This window comes from Hippocampus comes, unplaced genomic scaffold (genome assembly GCF_001891065.2).
Source record: "Hippocampus comes isolate QL1 unplaced genomic scaffold, H_comes_QL1_v1.1 scaffold93, whole genome shotgun sequence".
Taxonomy (NCBI): domain Eukaryota; kingdom Metazoa; phylum Chordata; class Actinopteri; order Syngnathiformes; family Syngnathidae; genus Hippocampus; species Hippocampus comes.
The window spans coordinates 267,222-283,195 of NW_017805481.1; the positions used below are offsets into that span (position 1 = coordinate 267,222).

General features: G+C 43.5%; 1 protein-coding gene across 1 annotated transcript in view; it reads left to right on the forward strand.

Annotated features, from left to right (window-relative positions):
- The window catches only part of srcin1a (SRC kinase signaling inhibitor 1a), a 69,837-nt gene that overhangs the window by 926 nt on the left and 52,937 nt on the right, over positions 1-15,974 (forward strand). The window lies entirely within an intron of this gene.

Sequence of the window (15,974 nt, forward strand, 5' to 3'; positions counted from 1 at the left end):
GTGTTTGTGTGGTTGTGGGTGTGTGGGTGTGTGTGTGTGTGTGCGTGTGACTTGCGATCCAACCTGCTGACTGTCACACTGTTCAAGATGGGGGGGCTGGGCCGTGCCGGAGGAGAGTGATGCTGGATGCAGGTGGTGCGGGTGAAGCTCAGTTCGGGTTAGAGGTGCTTTAGGTGGGTGGGGGTGAGCACAGTGAGGTTGGAGCAGGTGCTGCTTGTGTGTGTGCAGGTGTGCTGGATATGAAGACCCTTATATGGAAGCTCTTCCTTGTGAGGTGGTGATAGGAAAGACAATCATACACGCGGCAGAAGACTCATAATTGCCGGGTGTGATGTCCGCTGATGAAAGGGACTTTTTGTCCAGTGGCCATGTTGAGGATTGTATTTTCTAATGGATGAATGTGCAGGTCATCCTCTATACGTTCGATCATTTGTCCTATCTTCTCAGTGAGGTGCATGCTGCAGGTGTTCCAATGACAAAGCTAATTGAAGGTCGCGGTGAACCTTAATTGGATGATGCTTGTAGTCCGTATGGTTACCTTTATCAAGGTTGCGGTTTGTCGTACATGGAAGCAAAGCGACATGACTCATTTCCGCTGAAGTTTGTGGAACCCATTCAGTTTTGGTTTAATTGACATAATGATGAGAAGGAGCAATTTCCTTCATTTCTTGTCCATTTCTTTCTGTCTGTCTTATGCTGCATCCTGGTACCAGGGCGGGTAGACTAGAAAGTTTGAATTGTATTTAAGTATATCACAATATTATGGTTCCATAAAATATATATTTTCCTGATTAAAATACACAGTATAGAATTTTGTGTTGTTTTGTTGGGGAAGGCTGGAACACAATAATAGCATTTCCATTGTTTCACTGAGAAGAGATGATCTGAGATGCAAGATTTTCAAGTTAAGAGCATGGTAGTCGAAATGACATACAAAGGAGCACCACATTTACGTTTTTTTCCATTGGGTTATTTTCTATTGATATTCCATTGCATTGGCGTATGTTCATGCGAGATAGACTGCACTGTATTTCCAACAACCGTGCAAATTCAGAATATGTTATAGGAATAGAAGACTGCCATGCCATCAACTGAATGGGTGTTGGTAAAAGAACACTTTTTTGTGTTCTGGTAGCCTTGTTTTTATTGGTTGCTCGGCTATACACTTCTGGCAGTGCACGCTTAGCCTCATCACCTTCTCGAGTAAAGTTAGCTATAAACTGGATTTATAAGGTTTTCATTGGCCACTATGCATTTGGTGGGTCCGGCCATTTAGCGTTGATCCAAATTAGGATTGCCCGGCCATACTATTTTCATTGGGGTCCATTCAAGGACACACAGAGCGGAGGTAAAAGCACGGAGGGTGCGGGGGTGTGAAAGTGAACAGCAAATGGCGTGCTGCGTGAGGATTCAAAGTCTTCATCCTCAGCCGTCATTTAGGCGGACAGTCGAGTGGGCCCGAGGGAAGAGATGATAGGACTGAAAGGAAGTTTAAAAGAACACAAAAGCAAGAAAGCCGAGGAAGAGACTAGCTGTGCGGCGATGCCGAGGGTCTTGTCGGTGGCTACGCGCTGGAATAAGGTCTTCATTTAGGAGATTCGTAAGAGCTCAACTACGCCTAAAATCTTTTATTCCACCTCAGCGGGGGGAAATACACTTTGCTTCTGTCTTCTTCACGAGCTCATCCGGGTCACATTCAGGTGACTGCCGACTTAAGCGTGTTTGGACCTTTTGCACTCTGCAGTTCATTTGATTTCATGCTTTATTAAGCTAAAGCCTTGTGTCTGTCACAACAGATTCTAGTTCTTGTCGCCTCGGCGGTTTATTTGGGAATTTAAAGTCACGTAATATCGCTCAACGTCAAAATGTTCCCAAATGTGTCATGCATTGCCTGAACATTCCCATAAACCGGGCAACATTTGACCCACTTTTGCGCAATCCTGGGTCAAACAATACTATAATACTGATCCACATTTTTTTAAGTATCATCGCCACTGGTGGCAATTAAGCGCAGTTAGTTGAACATGTCTAATCTGCCGCAAAGTGCCGCCGGAGCAGGCGGGGCTTCTAACCGCCGGCTGCCATGGCGAATGGAAGTAAGCCCATTAGATGTCACACGAGCGCGGCAATAGCTTAAGCCGAGCGAAGCGTTGAAACCCGACGATGATGCCATTGTCCACAGATGACTGATCCTGCTAACCTTCGTGTTCATCTGCTTTTTAAATCTCTCGATCCCATGCTGCAGTGGCACTTTTCAATGTGAGTTTGAAAAAAAAAAAAGAAGTGTACTTTTGTGTGGCAGAATATTAAATATTAAAGCACAGAAAACAAAAAGGTTTATAGATATTTAAGGTAAAGAAATAAAAAGTAGCTTTTTAAAACGACTGAAAGACCGGACAATGAAAGTGATTTAAAAATGCTTAAAAGACCATCGATCAAAGGCATGGGGGGGCGGGGGGAGAACAATCGTTTGTAATCTGGATTTTAAAGCATTTACACTCTGCGATGATTTCAATTCTGTTTATTCCATTTGAATGCAGCATAACAGCTAACTGCAGCTTCACCATGTTTGCTTTGAATGTAATAAAAGCACCAAACCTACCCCAAGACAAAGATTATCTTCCTTTACCACAAAAAAACTACTTTTGCTCTTTCTGTTCATTAGTAACAGACGTAAAACATGGGCTGATTTCACTGGGAACATTGGTTTTTGACCCAAAAAAATGGAAAAAATGATCTTTAGGTGAGCAGAATCATCTCAAACAAAACGGTGACGTTGTCTCTAATACTTTTCAAACAAGACTCCTCTATTACTCCTTGACCTGGGCCAACTTTTGTCACGATTGTGACAAATATTCAAAAGTTTCAATGCCATACCCCGTTCAAGTCACTGGTGCATAATAAAGTGTTCCAAAGCTGTGCTGATCTCACATTCAAAGTCATGCAACGCTGCCATCTACAGGGAGCTGTAAGTCATTGCAGTGCTTTCGTAAAAGTTTAATTACTATAATACTCAGAGGTAGTGTAACATTTGGTCCCTCATTCCATCGTAAAAAGGGTCCTCGGCTTATAACGGACTTCCACTCCTATTAGAATTTGTACATAACGCCAGAGCTCACCGCTGTCTATCACTCGCATACAAAACAATGAATGCGTGCAGTCAGTTTGAATACCACCACACTAATAAACACTTGTTTAAATGAATACCCACCCCCTAAAAGTGTCACCTTCGACTGACTACTTTTGCCAAAGGCAGTATTATTTTTATGGGATCCGAACGTCGTAATCAATCCCGCCAAATCAACTGAAAATGGGATTTACTCCCGATACTCCCATTTTATTGCCCTCTTAATTACAAACGCTGTTTAGCAGCCACACGAGTTTGCGTCTTCATCGGTTATCCTTCACTTCCTCACAGTATATTCTTCCATTCCAGTTGTTCTCTTCTGCTTTTCTTCTTTTCCTCAGGCACGTGGGCAGTTTTGGGCTCTTGATGTTTTTTTTCCGGCAGGCATAAACAGCGAACCTCACATGAACTCTTCCTCTTTTATTGAGCTTTATTTTAAAGACAGATTGCAAGTCGACTGACATCCAGCCTGTATGCGCACTCACTCACTTATTGGCTGTCGAGCACCTGCTCGTTCCCGCTGCACAAAGACCCCGCCGGCTTTGGCTTGTGATTGGCTGGCGATGACGCAATGTTTCACGACAGGCGTCGAAGACCATTCGCTCTCTGTGTTTTTTGGGGCATGTCAGATAGTAATTGACCTTTTGCGGGAGCGGCGTTGCGAGATGAAATCTGATCGTCAGGCATACATTAATAGGACGATATCATATCTGGTTCACGCGCGTAGTAACACCCACTTTTTAGTCTTCATATGGCGTTTTTGTACCGGCAGGTTGTCACTGCACCCAGCGCCTGCTGGAGCTTTCTTAATACACATCCAAGACGATTAATTCACATACAGCGCCGCAAACTGTACAGTCTCTCTAAATTCTTAATCTTATCACAGTCTCTAAAATCAAAATATCAGCTTTGTGCTGCAGAGATTTGTCCCGATCTCTGGCTCTGTCATCTCAAGTTTGTTAACGATTCAGTAGTTTAAATATTACATACATTTATCAAAGTTTTTTTTATTTTTTTTTCTTCGCCGCTCATGCCGCACCTCTGAGACAGGAGGTTTGATGTGTGCGCGCAGTGATGACAGCCAAATAATGCAATAATTAGGGGGCTTGTCGTGACTATTGTATCATCACTCTGGCCGTTTATCTGCAGGTTTCGTCTTTTCGTTGTCACCTTTGAATGTATATCAGCGTCAAGTCAAAGCAATCTGTTCTCATTTATTACACTCATTATGGACCAGGTTTGACTTGAAATTAAATCATTTTTAAAAAATGGACTTAGAAAAATTGCCCTCCACCATATGGACAGCGAATTTGTAAAGCGAGACTGCCTTCGTTAAAGCAGTGCATCACCCTCCTGTCACATGCTGACAGATTTCTAATGATCCCGAGGCTACGGGTCAATATTTACGTCATCACGTCTCAATCTTATCATCTCGCAGTGGAAATACAGAAATGTAGAAAAAGGAAATCTTACGGGTGGACTTTGCAATACTTTTTCCCACATCAAGCCTGAGGAAACTTTTGGAGTGTTGGAATTTTTGATACCAACCTGCTACTGGTTGCCATATCTTCTCATTTTCTCCGGGTTCCTCCTCCATTCCAGAAGCACACTTTAAGGTTCATGAAAGACTCCAAATTATCTCTAAGTGTGACAGTGGCTTGCAATTGGCTGGCCACCAGTCCAGTATGTACCCCAGCTCTCATTCAAAGCCAGTTTGGATCGGCATCAGTTTACCAATGACCCTAATAAGGACAAATGCTATCGAAAATGGATGGAAGGGACGACCTCGTGCTCAGGTACCAAAATGGCTGAGCAAGACATCTTACTGCCCCTTGATTGGTAAACAGAGAACGTTCACTGCCACGTTGGAATCTAAAAATAAAACTCATTTGTTGTAATATTGTCCTCTGTACTGAGTGGCCTTGCTCCTCTGTGTTGAAATAATTTTCGGCTGACATTCTGTCATGCTGGTTTTCCTCACCTGGTCGAGAACCACTTACTGGCCTCTGTGCTAAAATTGCGCCAAGCAAGGCAATCGGCAGCGCTCGCTAAGAGAACAAAGAGCGATGAGGCAAGCGGCACTTTTGGAGGAAATGAGCTTGGCGACGCTAGCGAGGCGCTGGCACAAGCCGTAATAGTTTTCCTTTACCCCCTCCCGCTGGTTCCCTCCTACGTTCTACCTCTTATCAACTCAGATTTTCATTCCCCAGATGCTCTGGCAGGAATACAAAGCAGGCGGCGCGGGCGCTGATGATTCCGGGCCCAGATTAGTCCCCTTCTGTTCCCAACTGGATCCAATTTATCACTTATTGCGTTCTGGTTCTGTACTCGTTCACCGTCCCATCCTCGCCTCTTCGGCGTTCTCTTGGTTGTCTTGCTCGATGTATCAGACCCTGGAACCTAAAATCCCCAAAGTGGCACTGATGAAGTATCAGTTTACAAATGTTCCTTCCCTGTGTCTCAACTGCCTCTGGGCAAGAAAGAGAATTTCGATATTCATTCTGCATCCCTGTTAGCTTTTAAACCAGCACCATGTTTCTTTTTTTTTTTAAATGTCCTTTACGTCTGGTCAAGCGGGTTGTTTTAGGCGTTTTACACCAGTGTGTAGACACAGCCATATTGAAAATGTGTCACTTCAAATCAGAATTAAAAAAATAAAAATAGCCATTATATTGGAATCAGACACTTGGAGCTCCAGAGTAAATCCAGCTGATAGAAAGAAAAGAAAATCCGCATTTTGCCAGTAACAGTCTGGCATTGCATTATTAAAAAAATATCCATATAATAAAATCTAATTTCCATGTAATATTTTCGAACAAGCAGGACAGGACTTTCAACACCCAGTCTTTCGGTTGATCAGGCACAACATTGCATGCGAACTCCACGGCTGCGACCGACTCACCTGCCACAAAGTATCAGGGCAACGACTATGAAAAGGTCACATCTTTCTTCCTCGTCCCCCCCTGAGACCGACCTGTTCCCTTTATAGTTCATCCAGAGCTCGATGTGTTCCTTGACTCCCCATCGATCAGCTGGCCCGAATCCATCTCCTCAGTCCGATGCGTTAACGGCAAACCCATGGCTCTAACGCCAGTGTGTGGCCTTGACATTTTTTTGAAACACTGCCAGGGAGCAGAAGCAAAACCAAAAGACAGGCAGAAGAAATATATATTGCAACTGATATTTTCTTAGAACTGAAAAAGAATTGCCTTTTTCTTTTTTCCGCAGTCTTGTCAATTTATCGTTGGTGTTTGTTCCGAATATGCCCTTGTTTTTTTTTTTTTCAATTGTACATCACGTTTTAATAACAATAATAATAATAATAATAATAATATAGTAGTACATTTATTAATATTTATGAATTAAGGGTTCCAGGTCATACTTAAAAACAAAAAGTGAAAATATCTCAAAAACCTGATGGGCTTTACATTGTATCTAATTCTCTTTTTACTGTATACTTTTATAAAGTACAGTGTTACATTTTTGCGGGGGGGCTGGAACGGATTAATGGCATTTCCATTCATTTCAACATGTAAAGTTGATTTGAGGTGCACAGTGGTATTCAATTCATTATGGCGCTTGCTCCATTTCTTGTATGGATATTCATTTGTTTGCTGGTCGTTATTTCGCCAGCTTTTACACCTTGACCTCCTGTATTCAACAGCAGGAGGTAATCACCGCCAAGCTGCAAGGATCTTTGAAGGTCGCCACATTGCACTGGCATCCCCCCTGCCGGTTGTTGTTTCTTCCCTCTTGTGGGTTGATGAAAAATCCTCACAAAGACATCCGCAGGCAACCAATAATGAGCAAATTTCATTGTCACACCTTCAGCGTTCCTCTGAACTGAAAGGAGGCGGCCGCTATGATGCCACAGACAAACCAGTGGGTGTCTACTACAATAGCGGAACATTGTGTTTGTTGTTCGGTCCATTGTTGCCGCGTCTGTATTCGCCATCTGTCTCCTCCTTCAAAATCTGATGTGTTCATTTGGAGGGAACATAAAGGTACAAAGCTCTTACTGAGATCAGGGTGTATGTCCAGGAGACCTAGATAAGATTACAGATATATTTTCGCTAGCAGAACAACCATACTGCATAAGCAGCAGGCACGGTGGTTGTTCAAAGAATTCTTCACTGAACTTCTCTTTTGTACTTTTGTGAGAGCTTTACTAAACATGAAGTATGCTCGGCATATTTATCCAACCACTATTGTTTGCTCACATCCCTCCCCACTGTCAGTGATTTAAGGGGCGAGATACAGTTTACCCCAAAGTAATGTCCAAACTATGGCCTGGGAGCCATTTGGGGGCGGCCATCCATGTTTGAGTGGCCCGCCATATGACAAAAAAAAGATGTAGTCAAAATGACAATGTCTATCAAGAACTGGAGGGTGGCCTGACACTTCTGAAAGAAAAACAATCCGGCACCCGCAGACCGTGGTTTGGTCTTCAGGCTTCAACCAGCGAATGTTTGGATGTTTTGCCTTCATTAACCCCCTTGACGCTTGAGGTGATATCAGGGCAGATGCGCTGCTTGATTGACTAACTTGGTCACACACGTGTCGGATGCTAAAGCGCTAGCTCGCCCCCGCTGTTACTAGGAAACAGGAGCCTCGTGGAAACGCGGAGAGCCAACGGTGAGGTGATTCCGATTACGCCGAGCCAGCCACTGGGGGGTTTAAAAGCCCGAATAAATGCTTGACGCTGAATATATTAAACCCATCTCGGAGTCATCCGCTTTGTTTTGCACCTGCCCAAGGACACCTGTGAATATGCCTCACTCCCAGTTTAGGTCGTTGCATGCTGATAATCAGTCATTGTGCAATGTGCATTAAGAGCCATCCATCATCTTGGAGCAAAAGCTTCGTCCTGAAAAAAACAACCCAAAAAAAAAAACACCTTTGTGATTTCATTTATTGTACTTAATAATGCCATCATGGTCCAGAATAACCTCGTGTTACACTTAATGCCTCTCATGATTTTTTTTTTCTTCAAACTGCTGCCTTTTGTGATGCGAGTTACGCAAAATAGCTTAGTTTGCTGTTAAACGCTTTTATGTTTTGGGTTTTTCTTTTGTACCTTGATGCAAGCAAAAATGTGTTTCTGTGGCTAAAACAAAGCTAATCAGTTGATTTTGTTTCATGATTGCTCTGCAGAGTACTTGATCAAACCTGTCACTAACTTGACACTAGGCTTGCTGTCCAGGAAACTGCATTTCCATCTGCTCGAACAACCTTTTGTTGGAACATGGCAAACCATTGCAGTTCCTCCTTTGGCATGAGCTCTCCCTCTTGGCCAGGAAGTGGACTTGCTCGCCCGGGTTGCAGCCCAGCGCTCCCTCTCTTCCTTCCCCATGCTGCCTCTTTGGCGCGTCATCGTGCCAAAAAGCCTTGGTGGTAAAATATCTACGCTGACGCGATGGCAGCAAGTCAGCATAACTGTACTTCGAAGGCTTCCAGGGGGTCTGGCAGGGAGGTCTTCCCCTTCTACGCCTCCACGTGGAGTGGAGCCAGGGCAGGAATGCTATTTGCAGCTACTGCTGGTTGAGGTTGTGTCAATTACGTGCCGTAAAGCTTGGTGACGATGTCGTGAGGAGTTGCATTTAGGGCTGGAAAGTTATTTCAATTCAAATCGCAATTACAATGTAGTAGAATGCATTTTTCAAACCACAGAGGCTGCAATTTGTATGAAAAAAAAAGAAGCTGCGCTTCATTTTGATCGGTATTGTTTGTGTTTGTACAGATGAATTTATTGCTTATGTTTGTTAAAAATATGTAGGAAGTGCAACTTGAAAAGAATGATCGCCTGTTTAATCGCATTCACATCATTGAGTGGGGAAAAAAAAAATCCGCCCTAGATGTATTATACATATCAGGTGGCTTTTTGATTCCTGTTGCTTCTGCGCCCACAAGCCAGTATGATGCCTTGTCACCCTGGATCGCAGCCTCAAATATTCATGGCGACGTGCACGCGCTCCAGCCCATTGCGCATTCACTTTGGTGTTTTAGTGGCTTTGTTAAAACAAAGTCTCTGCTGCTCTCAGGTGCATAACGACTCATTTGGTAGCTTTGTCAAGATAGACAGCATTTGAGAGGCTTGATAAATGCAGTGGCTTAAAGCATCCCCAAATGACAAGTGGCAGTCGGGGAGGCGGACGGCATGAATCATTCCCGTCGATTCAAGCGGGAGATAAAAGAGGACGACTGTTGTTTGCTTCCTCGTGTTTGACATTTAGTGTTATGTGGGGTGTTTACCGCATAAGTCCTACTCGGAGACACTTTCTCACACCTAGAGTTTCTTTCTCAGGTGTAAAAACTGTTTATGGCTTTGTTGCCCCCCCCCTCCCCCCTCCTTGGTTTGGGTCTGATAAAATATTCAAACATTTTTTTTGTTTGATATTTTTGCATGTTTAGATGCCTTTATGGAATATTGAGAGGACTGTATGATTGTTTTGGCTCTTATCGGACTGTCAATTGCAAATTGCTGATGTATTTCCATCATTGAGATTTATAAATAATTTTTAAAAAATTATGTATGAAATCACATTATCCATATGTGTTGGAAAATCAAATAATGTCATCATACAAAGTACTAGACAGAAAAAAAAAAACATGATACATGGAAAATACACTCCTGATAGTAAACATTAGCCTCAAATTACAAATATTTCAGACCCCCCGCCCAAACAAATAGATAAAAAAAATATGTACAAATATTCCAGAAAAAAGCTCAAATATAAGAAACAAAGGTGGGAAAAGTTGAAATTAAAAATACAAATGATGTTACAAACAAAAATATCCTCTAAAAATACAATGCTGTCACCTGTGCTCCAGATCAATACCAATCATACCGTCCTCTTTCTCTCCTCATCACATCAACATTTTTGACTGATTGTATTGGATGTCATTCGATTCAGCAAATAAAGTGCATGTCCTTTTGTTCGGGACTTCCCTGACACTCCCACGTTCAGGCTGGCAAACCACCGCTCCAATGAATCGTTACGCTTCACAACTAAGACGGCCATCATTGCATAATCACTATTTAGCGGCTAATAAATGTAAGTGGCCGCCGGCCAGGCGAGCCTAACACAAATTGACACGAGTGCCGCAGCTCGCGGAGTCACCATCGACTGTCCTCTTCTGTGTCACAGCTCGCCGCTTCCTATAATGTTGCGCAATCAATGGCGGCACAAAGTCGCCAAGCCCTTCTGACTGTAGCGCAATGGTTCTCGAACTTTTTACATCGAGTACCTGCTCAGAAATTCACCAGAAAGCAAACGGTTTTAAAAAGATTCAATGCAAATGTTCGTCTGCCTAAAAGTGGAAGTCAACCTCAAAATTTTCTTGACAATAATAAGTTCTACGCAGCCCTACTTGTCTAAACATGGCATTCTGATTAATATTGCATTTTGTGGAACAGTATATGAGTTAAGCAGTAAAATCCAGCCGGTTTTGTCCATCTCAAGGGGCGGCCATTTTGCCACTTGCTGGCGCTGGAAAATAACATCACAGTTGCTCTCAGGTAACAACCAATCATGGGTCAGCTTCAAAAAAACACGTGAGCCGTGATTGGTCGTTACCCTCTCTGTCAATGTTTTAAGAGAATTATTTACACTCTACAGGGATTTAAGCAATGTACTGTACCGGATTGAAAAAAAAAAGTATATGCATCTGTAACAGTGCAGCGTTTAATTCAGTTATTCTTCGCATAGCGCTACTACACTTTTGACAATCACTGCTCCGGTATCTCCATGGAGCACAAGCTGAGGTTTAAAAAGTTGCTTGAGTAAGAGAGAAAGCGAGAGTTGTAGATTCATTTGTACTTGCTTGTTTACACCCAGGGCGCCTACTTGCAGAGCATATAAATGTGAGTAAAATTTCAAGTCTCCTTCCAAACTGCCTTCTCTTCTTGTGTAGTTCACGTGTTAGTGCTGGCTCACTGTTTGTGTGCGGCAACGACAGCCGGCTGCCTGTTCAAACAACAATTTAAAAAAAAAAGTTCGTAGCGACATGCAAATGAGATGCTTGGCAGAATGAGCGCGTAGAGAACTGATGCACTGACCTCTTGGCTTTTCCGATTCCTCGCCCTTCTCGTATTGATCCGTGTCGCTCGATGACATTTGCACCACGGAAGGCGATCGAGGGTGCAGATTAATCACATGTAGTCGTTTGGCAAGGAGCTTTAAGCAAAGAGGAGGAGACCAACAGTGTACTGTGCAAGAAGGACGGCCTAGGGGGAAAAAGTTTACATCATTGCTAAGGTTGTAGAAGTGGGGGAAACTAACGGTACATTTGCTTGGCAAGTTAAAATGGAGGAATTCCTTCATTTCAAATCCTTTTTTTTTTGTTTTCAGCCAAAGCTGAAGTCGTCGTCCTTCCTTTTAGTTGTGTCCTTGAGTGTTTTTTGGATTTTTTTTTTCCCCAGAAGCTACCAATGATCTCTTGTTTGTACTGCCTATATGACCTTTGGGGGTGGGGGGGGGGGTTCTTGTTTTTTAAACTTTCTGGAAGTCCGCTGATAAACATCTCTCAAATGTCGTGGACCTAATGGATCCCATTAATGATCATTTCTTCTGGGCCAGCGCAAACTGCCTCAGCATGAAAGTCATAATTAACTTCCTGGACTTCAATTAATATCATAGCAGCCAAGCCTACCCGGTGGAGCGCTTGGCTGTCCAGGTGTCAGCACCTGCTGACTGTGTCGTAAATGAATGCTGATACATTAGGCCATGACACTTTAATCTCATTTGCTCCTTTCTGCAATTCAATGTGACCGACTGGAATTAATACAGGACAGCGTTAAATCCAAATATAACTGACTGGAGTTCATGCAGGCCAGTTTTTGATCAATGTGACTGACTGAAGTACATCCAGGCCATTTTATGATTAAGTATAATTGACTGGAGTCCACGTCGGCCATTGTTTAATTAATATAAGTGACAAAGCAGGTAAAAGGCCATTTGAGACAGGTCTTCTTTGCAATTGTGACCTGGCCACACTGTCAGCAGCACTTTTAAAACACCCAACCAACCTGCATGTGTTTTTTTCCAAACCTTTTACAACTTTTAAAACTCATTTAAAAAATATTTTGGGGTTTTTATTTTTTTTGTTATCTCCACCACCACCCATTTTTGAGGGGTTATATACATACATCGGAATGTTTATCAGCATTTTATATTTTGAACAAATATTTTGGTGTTTAAAAAAAATAAAATAAAAATGTTGGTTTATTTTCTTCCACTGCATATGAATTGGCGTGGGTTAGGCGTGGATTTTCGCTATTCGCTGGCTGGCCTAGTTCATATCCCCTGAAAATAATGTGAGTCGACTGTGTATTACAAATGCAAGCGATATGGAAAATTGATTTACTTTACATTCGTTCAACGAAATGCAGGAATTGTGAATGCGGTAACAATTAAAACCCACAGGCGCCATCGAATGGATTTCTGTTGCCTGTCGTTCAAAAGAGAGCGGATGTTAGATGACGCCTGGATGGATGGAGTTCACACAAACCAATGTTTAGCGTGACTGACATATTCCTGCTTTTTTGTTTGTTTGCACCTGCATCATTCAGCCGCCATCCTCAAATGAAGCTTCCCTCTTCTCTCGCTTTAATTGGCAGAAAACTCATCTCCATGCTCTTGGCGCGAAGAGCCTCGCGAGCGCGCGCTCGCGTGTTATCTTCGGGATGCAGAGGCGTAATCTCGCCGTCGATTTGACAGCCGCCTTGTGCTTTAGCCATCTTGCGCCGAGTGCGGGATGTTTATCATCATCATCGTCAGCGGCGATCGGCGATCAAATTCCTTATGCCTTGTGACAGCCAGGCGGCGAGGCACCATCGCGATGCCTGCATTTTCTGTCATGTTTGATGTTTTTCACTGACTGTCACGGGACCATATTTTTGGGGTGTGGAAGAAAATGGAAGTTCGCCGCAAGTTCATTCTATATCGCCCATTACCGACCATTTTCTTAGTCCATACAATTTGCAGTTTTCCACTTGATAAATATATTTTTAAGTGTTTTGATGTTTTTGCGGTGGCATAAAACTACAGTGAGAGATGGTTGAATGGATTTGATTACCTTGCTCTGCCGAAGAAGAGGAGGGGATCACTATTACAAAATAACTCAAAATCCATCCATCCATTATCTGAAACTCACAAGGGTCGCGGGGCATGCTGGAGCCGATCCCAGCCGTCTTCGGCCAGTAGGCCGAGTACACCCTGAACTGGTTGGCCAGCCAATCACATGGGACACATAGACGAGTAACAACCATTCACACACAAGACAACTTAAAAATGATCATAAAATGCTGCTAAATTAAATGCAAATATAAGTACATTTTTCAGAATCATTTTCGAAGTTGTTGCGTGCCGTGTATTAGCTCTCGGCTAACCAAACAGGCAGCACCTTTCCCTTTTCACGCAAGCTCCTCTGTGCACGTTTGCCATCATAATTTCTGCACTCGGCACTCAAATAGGCCACTGTAGTTTTCGTCCCTGTGTTTCTCTCGATATTTTCAGTCAATTAGTTTCAGCACTCGTCTTTGTAGCCTGCACTGCTTCTCGCTCTCTCTCCATCTGAGGGCTCGACTTAGCATAATCAAACACTTGTGTGCTTGCTGCCTCTGCGTACACAATCCCCAGGCCCTTCGCTATTAGATGAGCAGATTAGAAGAAGCAGCTTGTTGTCACGATAACGCATGTATATGTGTGTGTGTGTGTGTGTGTGTGTGTGTGTGTGTGTGTGTGTGTGTGTGTGTGTGTGTGTGTGTGCTGAAATGAAGTACGCATGATCAGGTGTAAATGACTGAATCTGCTTGCCGCCCATTGTCGTCGTCAAATGTGTGAGATCTCCACAGAATGTCTGATTACATAAATGAACACATGTATGTGGGGACATGATCACAGAAGAAGCAAGACAGGTTGTGGATCTTTTCTAGGCTGGAGAGACGATGAGACTCGCCATTGTGCCGTCGCATTTCGTTGCAGCCGGCGCCAATTCCACAGTCAGGCTCGCCATTGAGCCGGGCAGTCCTTTCATCTGTGCAGCCTTTTTGCACAAGCGAGGGGGGGACGCCAGAGTGGCGTTGGGACAAGAAAAGTGGAAGTGCCTCTGCCGCCTGGAGCTCTTGCGTCGAGATTTTGAATGAAAGTAAAGAGAAAGAGAGGCCATTAAAGGAGGCCCGCTTTTGTATATGCTCAATGCAATATATAGGCTGAGGTCTCATGTTGGTAGAACCATCCTGGCATACTGCAGGAGGAGAACAGTGAACAGTACCGGTGTAGTCGATTGGAATTTGTCTTTTTTGGGGGGGATGCGGCAGTAAAAGAAGGGTGGGGATGTTTGGTGAGGACTGCCAGGTGTACCTGCCTGATGTCGGCCAGGTGTTGATGTTGGGATGTGAGGATGCTGCAGTCGGAGGTAAGCAAGGTCCACTTACATCTACTGCCGTCTGCCCCAATCTGTGCCAGTACGCTTGTAGCCTGCAGGATAGCAATTTTGAGACGCTTCCAAAAATGCTTTCCTTTTCTTTGCTGGGTTTTTGCTTCCTCCTGTGTGCCTAACATTTGTTTTTTTACAATCTCAACACAAATACATCCTACTAAACAGTGAAAAAAACTGCTTATCAAACCTGGCTTTGTTATTTAGAGGATTTTATTTTTTTCGGTAAATAGTTTACATTTTTGAAGCCCAAACGTCCATGATTCAGACCCTATTTTAGTTGGCTGTATCTGTGAAATGTCTTCTGTTTTCAGCGTCCGCTTGGAAATGTTGCCGCTGTCATTTACAGTATTGCCAAAGTCACGTAATCAAACGATTGCCTCTAAAAAAAAACTGTCTCCGGCATTGGCCCCGAAGTTGCCGGCAGGGCCGACAGCCTTTCTGCATGCGGTTACTGTAATCAAACGATTGCCTCTCAAAAAAACTGTCTCCGGCATTGGCCCCGAAGTCGCCGGCAGGGCCGACAGCCTTTCTGCATGCGGTTACGGAGCCCATTTGATGCCTTCTAAGGTTAATTTGGCGCTTGAGTAATGAAAGAAACTGTAAAAAAAATAAATAAATAAGAGAACTCTGAGTGGTTATCGGCAAAAGGCGAAGCGAGCGAGGCATCGACGCGTTTGCGCCCGTCGCCTTTTTAAAGTCGCTTCCGAGAGGATGGAAGCAGACAGTGTGGCCAATTAGCCGGCTCCACTGGAGTAAACACACTCGCTCTTTGAAGGACACGGACATCCATACTGCCTATATGCAAGAAAAATGAGCATTGATTGTGGAGTGAACAGTCACATCACTTCCAACGATATCAATATTAACCGCTGATGAAAGGAGGACAGAAAAACTGACATTGACTCCTCCGTCTCTTCTCCTGACACGAATGGCGTACGTGATCGGTCTTAAATCATTCAGAATTACAGAAGTTAGCACAGGCCTCTCTCGGCAGGAGAACAATCCCCACACATTTAATTAATTCTGGTGATCAGCTCGGTGTGTGTGAGTGTGCGTGTGCGCGTGGGTGTGTGTGTGTGTGTGTCCTGAGCAGCGGTAGGAAGCAATAAAGTACAAATGCAGTGTTGCCTTGAGACAGGAGTGACCTGACTTGAGTTGAGTTTTTCGAGATACCGAGACGTTCAGACGCTTTTATTATGTCTTTATTTTTTTTTATTTATTTTGCCTTGACTTGCAAGCGAGGATTTAAGATTCAAGCGCTTTATTGGCTGTGAGTACAATTCAACTCACCGGCAGCATTTCGGCAAATAGTGAACAATTCTGTAAGAGATTTCAAGCTGTTGAAGTTTACTGTGAAACTAATGCTGGTAAAATTACTTGTCTATATATATATATATATATATAT